This window comes from Ovis aries, unplaced genomic scaffold, assembly GCF_016772045.2.
Source record: "Ovis aries strain OAR_USU_Benz2616 breed Rambouillet unplaced genomic scaffold, ARS-UI_Ramb_v3.0 scaffold_110, whole genome shotgun sequence".
NCBI lineage: Eukaryota > Metazoa > Chordata > Mammalia > Artiodactyla > Bovidae > Ovis > Ovis aries.
Genome location: NW_024599727.1, coordinates 171,444 through 186,995, shown reverse-complemented (window position 1 = coordinate 186,995; position 15,552 = coordinate 171,444).

Sequence of the window (15,552 nt, the reverse complement as noted above, 5' to 3'; positions counted from 1 at the left end):
CAGTCAGCACAAAAAGACTTCAGACAGGACCATGGTGGTGAATATGGAGGAGGTGTAGACTGAAGAAAAACACACAACCTGAAAGTTGTGAGTTATGTTTGGACTGTACTAGATCCCAGGAAACAGCCTCCCAGAGGGCTCTGGGGAACTGTTCAAAGAGGTAAGGGAGGAACCAGGGTATATAGGAATTTTTGGTGGAAAAAAAGAAAACATGTAATGGAACAAGAAAATGTTACCACTGAGCACAAAACAAACATCCCTGGTTGAGTAATTTAGCACTTTTCTTTCTATGGAAAGATTCAAAAGCATGGGCTCATAGGAATCATTCCTTTGATGTTCATCTCAGCTATCTAGGGCCAGAATCATGGTGTTTCCCACCCCGGGCCCTTCAAGGTGCACCTTCAGGGATGGTTTCAGTGGCTGCTGACTGGCTGGCCAAAACATGCTTTGTTTGCTGAATTGGCAGGTGAGGTTGTTTGTCCACGGAGGCATGCCAGGTCGTCCTGAAGCTGGTAGAAAAGGGCGGCTCCTGCCTCTGCTTCTGTCAAAAAATAAAATCTCCCCTGTATAATTGTAAACTGTGTTGCACACCAGCGAGCAATACTGTTGTATCCAGGTACAGTTCTTTTTAGCAATATAAGAACTATCTCAGAAAAAAAAAATGTGACTTACCAAGTGCCATTTCCTGTGGGTATAGTGGCTGCACTGGCCACAGTCAACAGGTATGGAAAGTGGCCATTTCAGCCCTGAGTAAAAGTTGGGGACACCATGATCTCATTCCCTTGCTGGAAAGTGATTATAACTCCCCCTGAAATTTTAGTGACAGTGTCTGTGTTGTGTAGGGAACTGAGATTATCTCAGAAAAAAACGGTTGTGAAATAGCTGCTTATTTAAAGCTATGGATCATCATTATGTAGTTATTCTAAGGCAGTAGCAGAAAGAGCTCTGGGTAAACATGTCTGTGATATTTGAAAAGGTTAGGATCTCATTGAAGTTTGGCCAGGGAACTCTGCAGCCTGAGAAGCTGAAGTCATGGTTACACTGGAAACTTGGCTATCCTGAGGCTTTGACTTTCTAAAGTTGATATTTTTATCATTCTGAGCAATACTGTTTCAGAAACCAGTAATCGAGAAACCAAGCACCACACTTGGAGAGTTGGAGAACTCAGATTTATTATGCCGGTGGGCCCAGAGGAGTCAACATTCCAGCTCTGAGCCCTGAACAAAGGGGTTATAGGGTTTTTATAGACAGACTATAGTGGGCAACACTGCCTGTTAACAGGATGGTTTAAACTAAGGGGTTTCATGTGTGTGGGAACAGTGGTCAAGATGGGGAGGGGGATGCCTGACCTGGACAGGCATTGTTGTAGCAGCAAGTTCCGGGAAACAAACTCACTTAGAAGGACAATGCAGATAGTGGAGTGCAGTTTATTACACCAACAGGCCCAAGGCAGAGTCTCCTCTCAGCCAAGGACCCCGACCAGCATTTGTGAAAATCTTTTATACCCCATGTGTACACGTCTGAACCCACCACTCCAAATTCCTTGAGACTTACATAAACCAAGTGAAAGTGAAAGTGAAGTCGCTCAGTCGTGTCCGACTCTTTGTGGCCCCATGGACTGTAGCCTACCAGGCTCCTCCATCCATGGGATTCTCCAGGCAAGAATACTGGAGTGGGTTGCCATTTCCTTCTCCAGGGGGTCTTCCCAACCCTGGGATCGAACCCAGGTCTCCCACACTGGAGGCAGATGCTTTAACCTCTAAGCCACCAGGGAAGCCGAGGAAAATACAATCCCAATAACTCCATCATTCACGTGCTATGTGCTCATGTGCTCAAACAGTCAAACAATTAGTCAATCAATAATCAATAAACCCAAGGTTACACTCTGATTGATACAGAGAAATTTATGGCCTGTCTGGAGGAAGGGGTGATTAGTGTATGTTTTCTCTTAGGCGATGAGTAACCTAGATACAATCTTCAAGGTTCCCCTGTCTGGAGGGGGTCTTATCCTTCTGTTGTTGTTTTCATAGGCACTAAATACAGAGTTCAGAGTCCATTGGAAAGGTAGCCAAGCATGATCAGCATGAGCAGGCCTAAGATGGATTCCAGGCCCTATGAATTCCTTCTTCATTCCCCTCTCTTGATGCTCTTAACTCATATTATGAGCATCACTCATAGGGATATATTGCACCCTGTCTCTCCAACTACCAATTTGGGAGAATTACATCAAGCTTTGGGTTACAGAGTTCATAATATATTGCAAAATTCAGGGTGCACAAAGCAGAACTATCAAGACAACTACAACAGTGGTAAATATAGTTTTCCCCAATTGCCCCTCATCTAAGATAGAGCCAAAGTCCAGAAAGGAATGTTTTCATTTGATATTGCTTTTTCCCTGGTTTTTCATGTCATCTAAAGCAGTCGATACATTGCCAGATAAGTCAGGAATGTATGCTTAACATTCAACCTTGAGCAGCTGTGAGTATGTCCAAAGCCATTCTATTATGAATTACTGCTTTTCTCATTTGGATTTGCTCTTCATTTAAGGCTTGGATGGCTTTTGTTCTATCTAGGAGGGCCTGTTTTGTGAAATTAGTCAAAGCCTCTACTTTAATCATGATATCTGTTGTCCCTATAGAGGGTACGAATAAGGCAGCAATATACTCATATCATCGAAACATAGATCTTGTCCACCTAGCATGTAAATAATGTAGATTTACCGTGGCTACCGGGGTAGATTTACAACAAGTAGGTTAGGCTTTTGTTACACTGGCATTTATATCAAATGTAACCCCATGATCTGAATCTATTGACTGTAGGTCTTACACCAAGAGAGCAAGGGGAGGTTATGATTGGCAAGAGAGAGGAAGGTCTCTTTTTGTCATCCCAGAAAAGAGCAGAGTGGTTTAAAATCTCCTTGGCAGAGTGGTGACACCCACCAAGGAAATCCATCCATCACTGACGGAGGCATAGCCAGCCCTACATACCCAGCAGTTGGAAGTGTTGTGGAAGTCTGCATAGGAATGTGCCCATGAGATGAAAACATTGTCCTGAGTTGAAACAGAAGTTAAATTCAAAATCAGGTTGATGAGGCCAAGCAGCAGGAGGTGATTGTGCAGCTTCATCCTGAAGGGGCTCATCTAGGATCTTCTTTTCCTTCTTCTTAGGGATGGTCTTAGTCTCTCAAGGGTCAGCAGGGTCCCTCTGGGCAGTCCATTCAGCGTTTTTTGGGTCTGCGTGGTATGTTCTCTTCACCCTCGTATGATGGATCCAAGGGACAATACCTGCAACTTTAACTGCAGTAAGGGTAGTTAGAATAACATGAGGGCCCTTTCACCAAGGGGCTAGCAAATCATGTTTCCAATCTTTGACCCATTCTTGGTCACCAAGTGTAAACTCATGAATCTGTACAAACTTAGTTACCCGATTTATTACCTTACCCAATTCCATCTGCTGGGAAATCCCCTTACCTGAGGCAAATTTGTTGACACCTGTTTTATTATGGGAGGGGGCCTCCCATTCACAATTTCGTATGGAGAATAGCCTTGGGACTGTGGGGTCATCCTGAGTCTGAGCAGAGCCATCGGAAGCAAGTCCACCCAGGAGCAGTCAGTCTCTATGATCCACTTGGAGAGTCTCTTTAATGTCTGGTTGGTTCATTCCACCATCTTAGAACTCTGGGCCTATATGCAGTGTGTGGTTTCCATTTGATGTTTAAAGTTTTGCTTACTTGTACTAAATCAGCTACAAAAGCCGGGTCATTGTCTGAACCAATGCTGGTAGAAAGTCCAAATCTGGGAACGATTTCCCTAAGCAGGCACCGGGCTACTTCTGATGCTCTTTCAGTTCAGGTAGGAAAAGCTTCTACCCATCCCAAGAATGTACATACCATGATCAGCAGGTAACAGTAGTGTCGGTGAGGTTCATTTCAGTGAAGTCCACTCCTGGGTGTTCAAAGGGCAGCGTGCCTTTCAGCTGAATACCCGGAGGTTTTTGTCTGAATACCCGAGAGGCAGTATTAACCTGTGAGCAGGCAGCATGGCCTAGGTGGGTCGCTTGGTGTGTTTGGCTTACCAGATTGTGTGCCAGCTCCTCTGGTACCAATAATTTGCCACCTGGCAATTCCCATCATCCCTTTTCAGTCTTGATGGCCCCTTCCACTTTGGCTAACCTGACAGCCGTTGTCCTTGTTTTATCAGGCTAGTGCCATCAGTATATAGGACCCAACTAGGGTCTGGAACCTTGTGTCCTTCTTTAAAACAAACTCCAGATACCTTACCTCCCCCTTGCAGATCTGTGCCGTCTTTGACAACCGGTAACCTGCTTCCATCAGCAGCTCGAGCAGTGCTTTCGTCCCTTTCCAACATTTTTCCTTGGTCTTGGTGGCCAACAGCAGGTCATCCCCATATTGTAGGAGCCAACATCCATACGCTTCCGGATGGAATGAGTTCAGGTCAGAAGCCAAGGCTTCCCCAAAGATGGCTGGGGAGTTCTTAAACCCTTGTGGGGGAGTCCAGATGAGCTGTTGCTTGGTGCCCCCGACTGGATCTTCCCATTCAAAGGCAAAGATGGGCTCTGATGCTGGGGCAAGGCATACGCAGAAGAAGGCATCCTTGAGATCTAGGCGAGTATAAACTTTAGTCCTCAGCAGGAGGAGGCTAAGTAAGGTACAGTGGGCTAAGTAAGAGTGGGCTAAGTACAGAGGCTAAGTAAGGAACAGTGGGGTGTAAAGTCACAGTAGCCTGGTTGACTAGCTTGAGATCCTGTATAGGCCTATAGTCCTGTCCTCCTTCCTTTTTGACTGGCAGGATCAGCATATTCCAAGCTGACTGGCACTCTACTAGAATGCCCGCTTGTTTCAGTCTATTGATGTAGGGCAGTATGCCGGCCCAGGCCTCTGTCGGTAATGGGTACTGGCACTTTCTAACCGGGATGGTGCCTGATTTGAGTTCTGTTATCACTGGGGCTTGATGTCTAGCCAGCCTGGGCGGGGGTGGGGTGGAGAGGGGTTTGTCTTTCGCCCAGACCTCAGGGAATAATTGAGTTAGCTCTCCCTCATGCTTTTCCGGCCCACCTGCTTCTTCCTTCAGAGGCTCATGCAACCTCCACTCATCTTGGGGTGGTATTGAGAGAGAGCACTCAGGAATGTAGAGGAATTCATGAATCACTTAGTGTCCCCCTATCTGACATTTTCTGGGCTGGCAAAACGATTTAATCATCTCTTCTCCTGATACCCCAGTTACAGCGGTAGTCTCTTTGGACAGTGGTGCCACAGGTTGTGTTACTACTGACAGTTCTGCTCCTGTATCCTCCGTGAAGTCAATGTTTTGGTCCCCCACTTTTAAGGTTACCATGGGCTCTCAGGGACCTGATATCTCTGAGCCCCAGCAGCCCTATTTAATTTCCAAGCCAGCAAGCCCCACACCTACGGGAGCTTCCTCTTCCTTCCTTGCCTTGGGGCATTCATTCTTCCAGTGGCCAAAAGCTTCACACCAGGCACACTGGTTTGACTGTAACGGGGCCTGGGGTCTCCGTTGGGACCGGTTGAAGGACTGTCCTATCCCTGGGGCAGAGGAGGTTTTCTGGAGGGCCCGAGATAGACTTTCCCAGAGCAGCAGCTAGCATTGCAAATCTCTTGTCTGTTCTCTTCCGTTCCCTCTGGTTCTCTGGCAAAGCACAGTCTCTGCTTAATTCCAACGTCTCCCTCCCCTTCTTGTCAATACTCACAGGAGAGACGGGTATAGTTGGGCAGTTCAGCTGGAGCCGGATCCTGGAAGTGCTGGCCAGAAGCTTCTTTCACTGGGATCAGAGCCTGCCGAGGTGGCGGCTCTACGACCTCGGGAAGAGCTGGCAGAGGAGCAGTGGCTGCTGCAGGACTTCACCTGGCCCTGGACTGGGCATTAAGGCGGCCTCTGATCCTAGTGGAGCACTGAGGAAGGAGTGTCATCATCCAGTATGGAGGAAGGGTCAGGTTGACCCGTCCAAATCCTGTAGAATTTCCTTTTTTATCATCAGTCAATTTTTGTGCCATTAATATTTTTCCCTTTCCCTTCTGGATACAGAACCTTGTCCAAGTAGGAGGGTCTTGAGCTGACCCTAGCCGTGAGTCAATATATGGATATTGATCCAGGTGTCCCGGCTCTCCTACTGCATAGACTGCTTCCACTATGTTTAAGTTCATGGTGTTCTCTGGTGGCCAGCCTACTCCCATAAGGGGCCACTCAGCCTCACAGAGAACGTGGAGGCGGTTAGGCTTCATCTTCACCCCATAGTCTCCTCCTAATCCCTTCTTAAAATTTTTAATCATGCACTCCAATACAGTTGCCTTAGATTCACTTCCTCCCATCTTGTTTACCTTCTCGGACCTTCTTCTACTTTTCCTTTTCATTCTGTCTATGAAGTTCTCAGTACCCTATGTACTTCTGATATTTTCACTCAATGACACTCAAATTGCCATTCTGCCTCCTTCTTAACTGGGGTCAGAAGAGCCTTACCTGCCAGATCCCAGAGGGAGAAGGGGAATCGGCATGCCTTCACCTGCCGGTCAGCACAGCCAAACCAGAAACCACGTGGTCCAAGACGGTTTCTCCCTTAAAGTCCATTCTGCCTTGGTGGGCTTGATCAGGTGTGGATGAAAACACAGATGGGTTAAATATACCATGTCCCAGGCCATCTCTGGGAAAGCCAATTCATACTCACTTATGTATCCCCTTCCTTCCAGCCTAACAGTTCCGAGGGGGTCAAGAATTTCACAGCAGGCGGGACACCTCCTGGGGGAGGACAGAATACAAGCATACAAGGGCCAGTTTCCTATCCTAAAAATCCCCTGGCGATCGCTGGTAATAATTTTCCCTGAGACGGCATGGACATACCTCCTAAATGACCTTCACAAATTTCCTTCCTAAACTGTAGCATGCGCGTCGACCTGTGTACCAAGCAATCGCTGCTGCCTGCCTATTCCAGGCCCCTGTGGGTCCGTGCCCCTTCTAGTCCCTCCCAGGGGGGTGATCAGGCCCCCTCTTCCACCCTGCCAGGTGGGTTCCTCCTCACCTGAGCACTCAGTTCCCATGCTGCCGTTCACTACGTGCCAAAGAGAAGAAACTGGGCATTGAAAGGCTGAATTCTTCCAGAGGGGTGAGGCACCTTCCCCCCTCTAGGAGATTCAAGCCACAAAGCCTCAGGGTGGCCTCAAATGAGACCTGTCTCCTCAAAGTGAGGAGTTTCCTGGCCCATGCACCAAATGTTGTAGACACGCATTCGGGGAAACAAACTCACTCAGAAGGACAATGCAGATAGTGGAGTGCAGTTTATTACACCGACGGGCCCAAGGTGGAGTCTCCTCTTAGCCAAGGACCCCGACCAGCATTTGTGAAAATCTTTTATACCCCATGTGTATGTGTCTGAACCCACTATTCCAAATTCCTTGAGACTTACATAAACCAAGGAAAATACAATCCCAATAACCCCATCATTCACGTGCTATGTGCTCATGTGCTCAAACAAACAGTTGGCCAATAATCAATAAACCCGAGGTTACACTCCGATTGATACAGAGAAATTTATGGCCTGTCTGGAGGAAGGGGTGATTAGTGTCTGTTTTCTCTTAGGCGATGAGTAACCTAGATACGATCTTCAAGGTTCCCCTGTCTGGAGGGGGTCTTATCCTTCTGTTGTTGTTTTCATAGGCACTAAATACAGAGTTCAGAGTCCATTGGAAAGGTGGCCGAGCATGATCAGCATGAGCAGGCCTAAGATGGTTTCCAGGCCCTATGAATTCCTTCTTCAGTATCATTAGGCAGGTTCACAATTAGCTGGGCGATTACAAAGAGCAGGACAAGGGTGAGTGAGATAAATTCCAGTTCCTAGTATTGCAAGTCCCCACTTTCTGAGACTACATGACCTACATGATCCAGACTTTGCAAGGAGCAAGCTGAGTTACAAAAGCAGAACAAGCAGGAGGTTATGTAAAATTTTAATTTTTCCTCTCCATTACCAACATTAAGTGAGAGGCAAAGTGGGATGTCAGAAAGATTTTTCAAAGCAGTAATGGCTCACCCAGTTAGTTACTCAGAACTTACCCATTGGTTTGTCTACTAAAAAAATCCACAACATAGAAGTTGAGAATTATGTTTTATTTGCTGGACAAAACAGGATTGAAGCCCCATAGACATCCTCTGAGATGGCTCTAAGGGACTGCTCCAAAGAGGTAAGGGAGGAGCCAGGATATATGGGAATTGTGCAATGAAAACTAGGTAGCCAGAACATCAAAAGATGACTGTTAATTAAAGAAAACCAGACATCTCAAGTTAATAAATGTAGCACTTTTCTGTGTATAGGAAGATGCAAGAGTCTGGGCTCATTGAAGTCATTGAAATCATTCCTTTGATATGCATCTTAACTATCTAAGGCCAGAATCATGCTTTTCTCCCTCTTGAATCCCCTCAGGGTGCACAGGGTTGGGAAGGGTTGGCTGCTGGCTTAATGGCGGCTGCATCTTTTTTTTTTTTTTTAATATTTTATAAGATGGTTTTATTAGCCTTTCAAGGAACAAATTATCCTAATCTTTTTTTTTTAATTTATTTTTACTTTATTTTACTTTACAATACTGTATTGGTTTTGTCATACATTGACATGAATCTGCCACGGGTGTACATGAGTACTCAATCATGAACCCCCCTCCCACCTCTGTGGCAGGCAAGTTTTCATCCACAGGTTTGACCAAATGTTTATCAGGCTTCTCGCCAGAAACCCCACATTTTGGCTCACCCTCAAGCTTAAGCAAGCACTAAGGTGCAACTCTGAGTTAAATTCACCCATTCCAGTCCATTTTAGTATGCTGATTCCTAGAATGTCGACGTTCACCCTTGCCATCTCTTGTTTGACCACTTCCAATTTGACCCGATTCATGGACCTGACATTCCAGGTTCCTATACAATATTGCTCTTTACAGCATCGGATTTTGCTTCTATCACCAGTCACATCCACAACTAGGTATTGTTTTTGCTTTGGCTCCATCCCTTCATTCTTTCTGGAGTTATTTCTCCACTGATCTCCAGTAGCATATTGGGCACTTAATGACCTGGGGAGTTCCTCTTTCAGTATCCTATCATTTTGCCTTTTCGTACTGTTCATGGGGCTCTGAAGGCAAGAATACTGAAGTGGCTTGCCCTCCTTTCTCCAGTGGACCACATTTTGTCAGACCTCTCCACCATGACCCACCCGTCTTCGGTTGCTCCACAGGCATGGCTTGGTTTCACTGAGTTAGACAAGGCTGTGGTCGTAGTGTGATTAGATTGACTAGTTTTCTGTGAGTATGGTTTCAGTGTGTGTGCCCTCTGATGCTCTCTTACAACACCTACCATCTTACTTGGGTTTCTCTTACCTTGGGCGTGGGGTATCTCTTCACGGCTGTTCCAGCAAAGCACAGCTGCTGCTCCTTACCTTGGACGAGGGGTATCTCCTTACCGCCGATGTTCCTAACCTTCAATGTGGGGTAGCTCCTCTAGGCCATCCTGTGCCTGAATTTAACTCAGATGACCATTATATCTACTAATGCGGGCAAGAATCCCTCAGAAGAAATGGACTAGACATCATGGTCAACAAGAGTCTGAAATGCAGTACTCGAATGCAATCTCAAAAACGACAGAATGATCTGTGTTCGTCTCCAAGGCAAACCATTCAATATCACAGTCATCCAAGTCTACGCCCCGACCAGTAACACTGAAGAAACTGAAGTTGAAAGGTTTTATGAAGACCTACAAGACCTTTTAGAACTAACACCCCAAAAAGATGTCCTTTTCATTATAGGGAACTGGAATGTAAAAGTAGGAAGTCAAGAACCACCTGGAATAACAGGCAAATTTGGCCTTAGAATGGGGAATGAAGCAGGGCAAAGACTAATAGAGTTTTGCCAAGAAAATGCACTGGTCAGAGCAAACACCCTCTTCCAACAACACAAGAGAAGACTCTACACATGAACATCACCAGACGGTCAACACCAAAATCAGATTGATTATATTCTTTGTGACCAAAGATAGAGAAGCTCTATACAGTCAACAAAAACAAGACCAGGAGCTGACTGTGGCTCAGGTCATGAACTCCTTATTACCAAATCCAGACTCAAATTGAAGAAAGTAGTGAAAATGGCTAGACCATTCAGGTATGACCTAAATCAAATCCCTTATGATTATACAGTGGAAGTGAGAAATAGATTTAAGGGCCTAGTTCTGATAAATAGAGTGCCTGATGAACTATGGAATGAGGCTCGTGACATTGTACAGGAGACATGAATCAAGACCACCCCCATGGAAAAGAAATGCAAAAAAGCACAATGGCTGTCTGGGGAGGCCTTACAAATAGCTGTGAAGGGAAGAGAGGCAAAAAACATAGAAGAAAAGGAAAGATATAAGCATCTGAATGCAGAGTTCCAAAGAATAGCAAGAAGAGATGAGAAAGCCTTCTTCAGCAATCAATGCAAAGAAATAGAGGAAAACAACAGAATGGGAAAGACTAGAGATCTCTTCAAGAAAATTAGAGATACCAAGGGAACATTTCATGCAAAGATGGGCTCGATAAAGGACAGAAATAGTATGGACCTAACAGAAGCAGAAGATATTTAAGATGAGGTGGAAGAATACACAGAAGAACTGACAAAAACATCTTCACGACCCAGATAACCATGATGTTGTGATCACTAATCTAGAGCCAGACACTTTGGAATGTGAAGTCAAGTGGGCCTTAGAAAGCAACAGTATGAACAAAGCTAGCAGAAGTGATGGAATTCCAGCTGAACTTTTTCAAATCCTGAAAGATGATGCTGTGAAAGTGCTGCACTCAATATGCCAACAAATTTGGAAAACTCAGCAGTGGCCACAGGACTGGACAAGGTCAGTTTTCATTCCAATTCCAAAGAAAGGCAATGCAAAAGAATGCTCAAACTACTGCACAATTGCACTAATCTCACATGTTAGTAACGTAATGGTCAAAATTCTCCAAGCCAGGCTTCAGCAATACATGAACCGTGAACTCCCTGATGTTCAAGCTGGTTTTAGAAAAGGCAGAGGAACCAGAGATCAAATTGCCAACATTCGCTGGATCATGGAAAAAGCAAGAGAGTTCCAGAAAAACATCTATTTCTGTTTTATTGACTATGCCAAAGCCTTTGACTGTGTGGATCACAATAAACTGTGGAAAATTGTGAAAGAGATGAAAATACCAGACCACCTGACCTGCCTCTTGAGAAATCTGTATGCAGGTCAGAAAGCAACAGTTAGAACTGGACATGGAACAACAGACTGGTTCCAAATAGGAAAAGGAGTACATCAAGGCTGTATATTGTCACCCTGCTTATTTAACTTCTATGCAGAGTCATGAGAAACGCTGGACTGGAAGAGACACAAGCTGGAATCAAGATTGCCGGGAGAAATATCAATCACCTCAGATATGCAGATGCCACCACCCTTATGGCAGAAAGTGAAGAGGAACTAAAAAGCCTCTTGATGAAAGTGAAAGAGGAGAGTGAAAAAGTTGGCTTAAAGTTCAACATTCAGAAGACGAAGATCATGGCATCCGGTCCCATCACTTCATGAGAAATAGATGGGGAAACAGTAGAAACAGTGTCAGACTATTTTGGGGGCTCCAAAATCACTGCAGATGGTGATTGCAGCCATGAAGTTAAAAGACGCTTACTCCTTGGAAGAAAAGTTATTGAGCAACCTAGACAGCATATTCAAAAGCAGAGACATTACTTTGCTGACTAAGGTCCGTCGAGTCAAGGCTATGGTTTTTCCTGTGGTCATGTATGGATGTGAGATTTGGACTCTGAAGAAGGCTGAGTGCCAAAGAATTGATACTTTTGAACTGTGGGATTGGAGAAGACTCTTGAGAGTCCCTTGGACTGCAAGGAGATCCAACCAGTGCATTCTAAGAGAGATCAGCCCTGGGATTTCTTTGGAAGGAATGATGCTGAAGCCGAAACTCCAGTTGTTTGGCCACTTCATGCGAAGTGTTGACTCATTGGAAAAAACTCTGATGCTGGGAGGGATTGGGGGCAGGAGGAGAAGGGGACGACAGAGGATAAGGTGGCTGAATGGCATCACGGACTCAGTGGACGTGAATCTGAGTGAACTCCGGGAGATGGTGATGGAAAGGGAGGCCTGGCGTGCTGCGATTCATGGGGTCCCAAGGAGTCGGACACGACTGAGTGACTGAGCTGAACTGAAGATGCAACTCACTGCTGGCTGTACACACAACAATCATTTCCTGTTAAACTGCCCTACTCATGCTGCCTTCTTACCCCCACAATCCCCTCACACTCCAGCAAAGTTACCTGTAGTCCTACTTATCCCTCTATTAAAAAAAAAAAACAAAATAAAAAAAAACAAAAAAAAAACCTTTTCTGTTTGATTTTTTTTTTTAGTTTTTATTTTTTTTAATTTAAAATCTTTAATTCTTACATGCATGATTTTGAGATGGTTGCAGCTTTTGTGGTCGGTGGATTTTCCCTATTGCAATGGTCATTTTGACTGAAGTCTTCTGACTTAAGTCTAGATTTTTTTTTTTTTTTTGACAGTTTCGTATGGCCAGGAGTTGGATCAGGATTGGACTTTCCATATGGGACTCTGTCATTCCTGGCCAGATAACTAACTGCACCTTGCAGATCCTTTGAACTCTCTTGTTCATGAATTTGGGAATCCAAGCAGTGCTCTGGAAGTCAAGTCTGTTACAGCATAATAAGGAATTATTTTAATACTTTTGAATAAATAAGTTTTTCTTCGGCATTTTGAGTGAGGACTCATTCCTTAACTCTTGAACAGGAAACTTTCTCTACTCTTCAGTATGAAGACTCTAGTAGTTTTCCTTGACTCACCTAAGGGGAATTGGGGGAGGAAATATTTTTGGCACTTCAGACAGGGACTGTACAAAGGAATAATCAAGCAGGACTTTTTCCAGGCTCCTTTAAGGTCTTATCTCTGATTTGATTAATAAATTTGATCTCTGGTAGCCTGGGCCTGCAATAACTTGAAGTGGGGCTTTGGTTCTCAGCTAGACATTGAGGCCGGGTCACAGATGTGAGAGTACCAGATCCTAGCCACTAGATCAGTGGTCAGTGACAAGGGCCTGGCCCTTAGGCTTAGAAGAAAAGAATTCCCATAAAGACAAAAAGTAGTAAAACAAGTGAAGTATTTATTAACAGGAAAAGCATAGAGTACGTATGGATAAGCACAAAGGCAGACACAGAGGGAGAGTTCCTGAGTTGGTGTCCTCATGGTAGTTTGAATTACTTTTATGAGGCATTGCTTCTGGGTTTCCTTTGGGTCAATCATTCTGATTTGCCTGGTTCACAGTCTATTTTGGCATATCTCAGGGTCCTCTCATGTGTCTTCACACATCTCTTAACCAAGTGGATTTTACCCAAAAGGCATCGGGATAGAGACAGCATCCCTTGACATTGTTCCCCTTTCAGCCTGCAAGGAGACTTTTCTGTGTGTGTGTGTGGCAAAGGGAGGTCTCTTGATTTCTTCAGGAATGAGAGATATGTACTCTGGGCAGGGCCCAGCCTCCTCCCTTAATTGTCTTCCTATTATCCTCTTGGAGTTTAATTCAATAGGGAATTAATCTCCAATTGCTTTACCCTAGCAGGCCCTTCAACCTCCTGACTCAAATCCTGTGGGTAAATCCTTACTCTATTCTGTTTGCTCCCTTTTCTTTCTCTGCTCTACCATTATGGCTTTAATTCAGTTCAAAATCTTTAAAAACTGGCAAAAGTTTTTGCTAAAGACAATTTAGAATTCCAGTGGCCTCAGAAACATGCCTACTAACTTATGAAATACCTGCTGCTGCTGCTGCTAAGTTGCTTCAGTTGTGTCCGACTCTGTGTGACCCCATAGACGGCAGCCCACCAGCCTCCCCCATCCCTGGGATTCTCCAGGCAAGAACACTGGAGTGGGTTGTCATTTCCTTCTCCAATGCATGAAAGTGAAAAGTGAAAGTAAAGTCGCTCAGTCGTGCCTGGCTCTTAGCAACCCCATGGACTGCAGCCTACCAGGCTCCTTCGTCCATGGGATTTTCCAGGCAAGAGTACTGGAATGGGTTGCCACCTTCCCATTTCCCTGAACCTTCTCCTCCTTCCTTCTTCTCACGACCTTCAAATTTCCCTTCAGTTCCTTTTAGCCTTTGATTTATGTGTCACCATAAAACACTACTGCATCCTCCATCCCTCTATGAACCTCTGCCAAACCCTTTCCATCGCACTTCAGCCTTTCAGAGTCCTCTGGTCACTTCATCTCTAGACCACTCTCTGCCTGTTCAGGATTCTTGCAGGGCATAAGGCACTTAAGAACAAGCATGTACAGTGGAAAAAACGAAATAAGAACAGGTTGGATGTTTTATCTACTCTGATGAGCTTTAGAGACCCTCAGACTTGGTGAATCCTCAGTCTGTTGCCCCACAGTCAATACAGTCTCCATAAGATTACTCATCAGAGCAAAGAAAGTCTCAAACGTCTCCACCACTAATATTATTGGGGATGCTTTAACTCTCATATTGAGTAGGAAACTTCAACTTGCTCCACTACCAGAAATGTATCCTCATTATTGTAAAAAATTGTAAGTTGTTCAACGGCAAGAGTCAGTCACCACCAGTCACCTCACACGACTGATTCTTGACTGAATCACTTTCCCTATGGCCCCTCATTGACAGTTATCAGTAGCAGGGCTCACTGTGGTACTGACCAACAGCTGAGGAGGACAAGTACCAGTAGGTACCTCATTGATAGTTGGTTGCCTGTGGGTGGGGCCCATGGAAGCACTGACCAATGGCGGAGAAAGACCTGTTGCCTAGGAACAGGATGCGCGGAGTAATAAGGCACAGCAGTGGCTACTTCCCTTGGTGGCTCAGACAGTAAAGCGTCTGCCTAAAATGTGGGAGACCTGGGTCCAATCCCTGGGACGGGAAGATCCCCTGGAGAAGGAAATGGCAACCCACTCCAGTATTCTTGCCTGAAAAATCCCATGGATGGAGGAGCCTGGTAGGCACAGTCCATGGGGTCACCATGAGTCAGACTCGACTGAGAGATTTCACTTCACTTCATTTCACTTCTAAGTGCTGTGCTCATGCTACTCTGTTACATAAGGACACTTTGGGTCCAGTGTGCTGGAATCTTTTTGATTAACTCCATTCCAACTTCAGATTTTGGTTTCACACACTTAACATTTGCTCATCATTCTTTTCATTGTATTCCCAGGCATACCTGTCACCAGTGATTATCTCTAAGCCTCTCCAACAACTGTCACTTGACCACATGCTCAGTGTATAGTACAGCTGATATGTCAAAGGCATCAAGAATGTGGAGGCCAGGCAACCTTGAAAACTACTTTCACAGACCTTGAACTCAAAGTGATTTTTATTCTATTCACAATGTAATAGAACAGGATGAGCACAGTCCTCAGAAGAAAGCCATTGCTGTGCCTCATTTCTTGGCACCCTGTTACTAGGCAACAGGTCTTGTGGAATCATTGCTTAGTGCCGCAGAGAGCCCAATCCACAAGCATC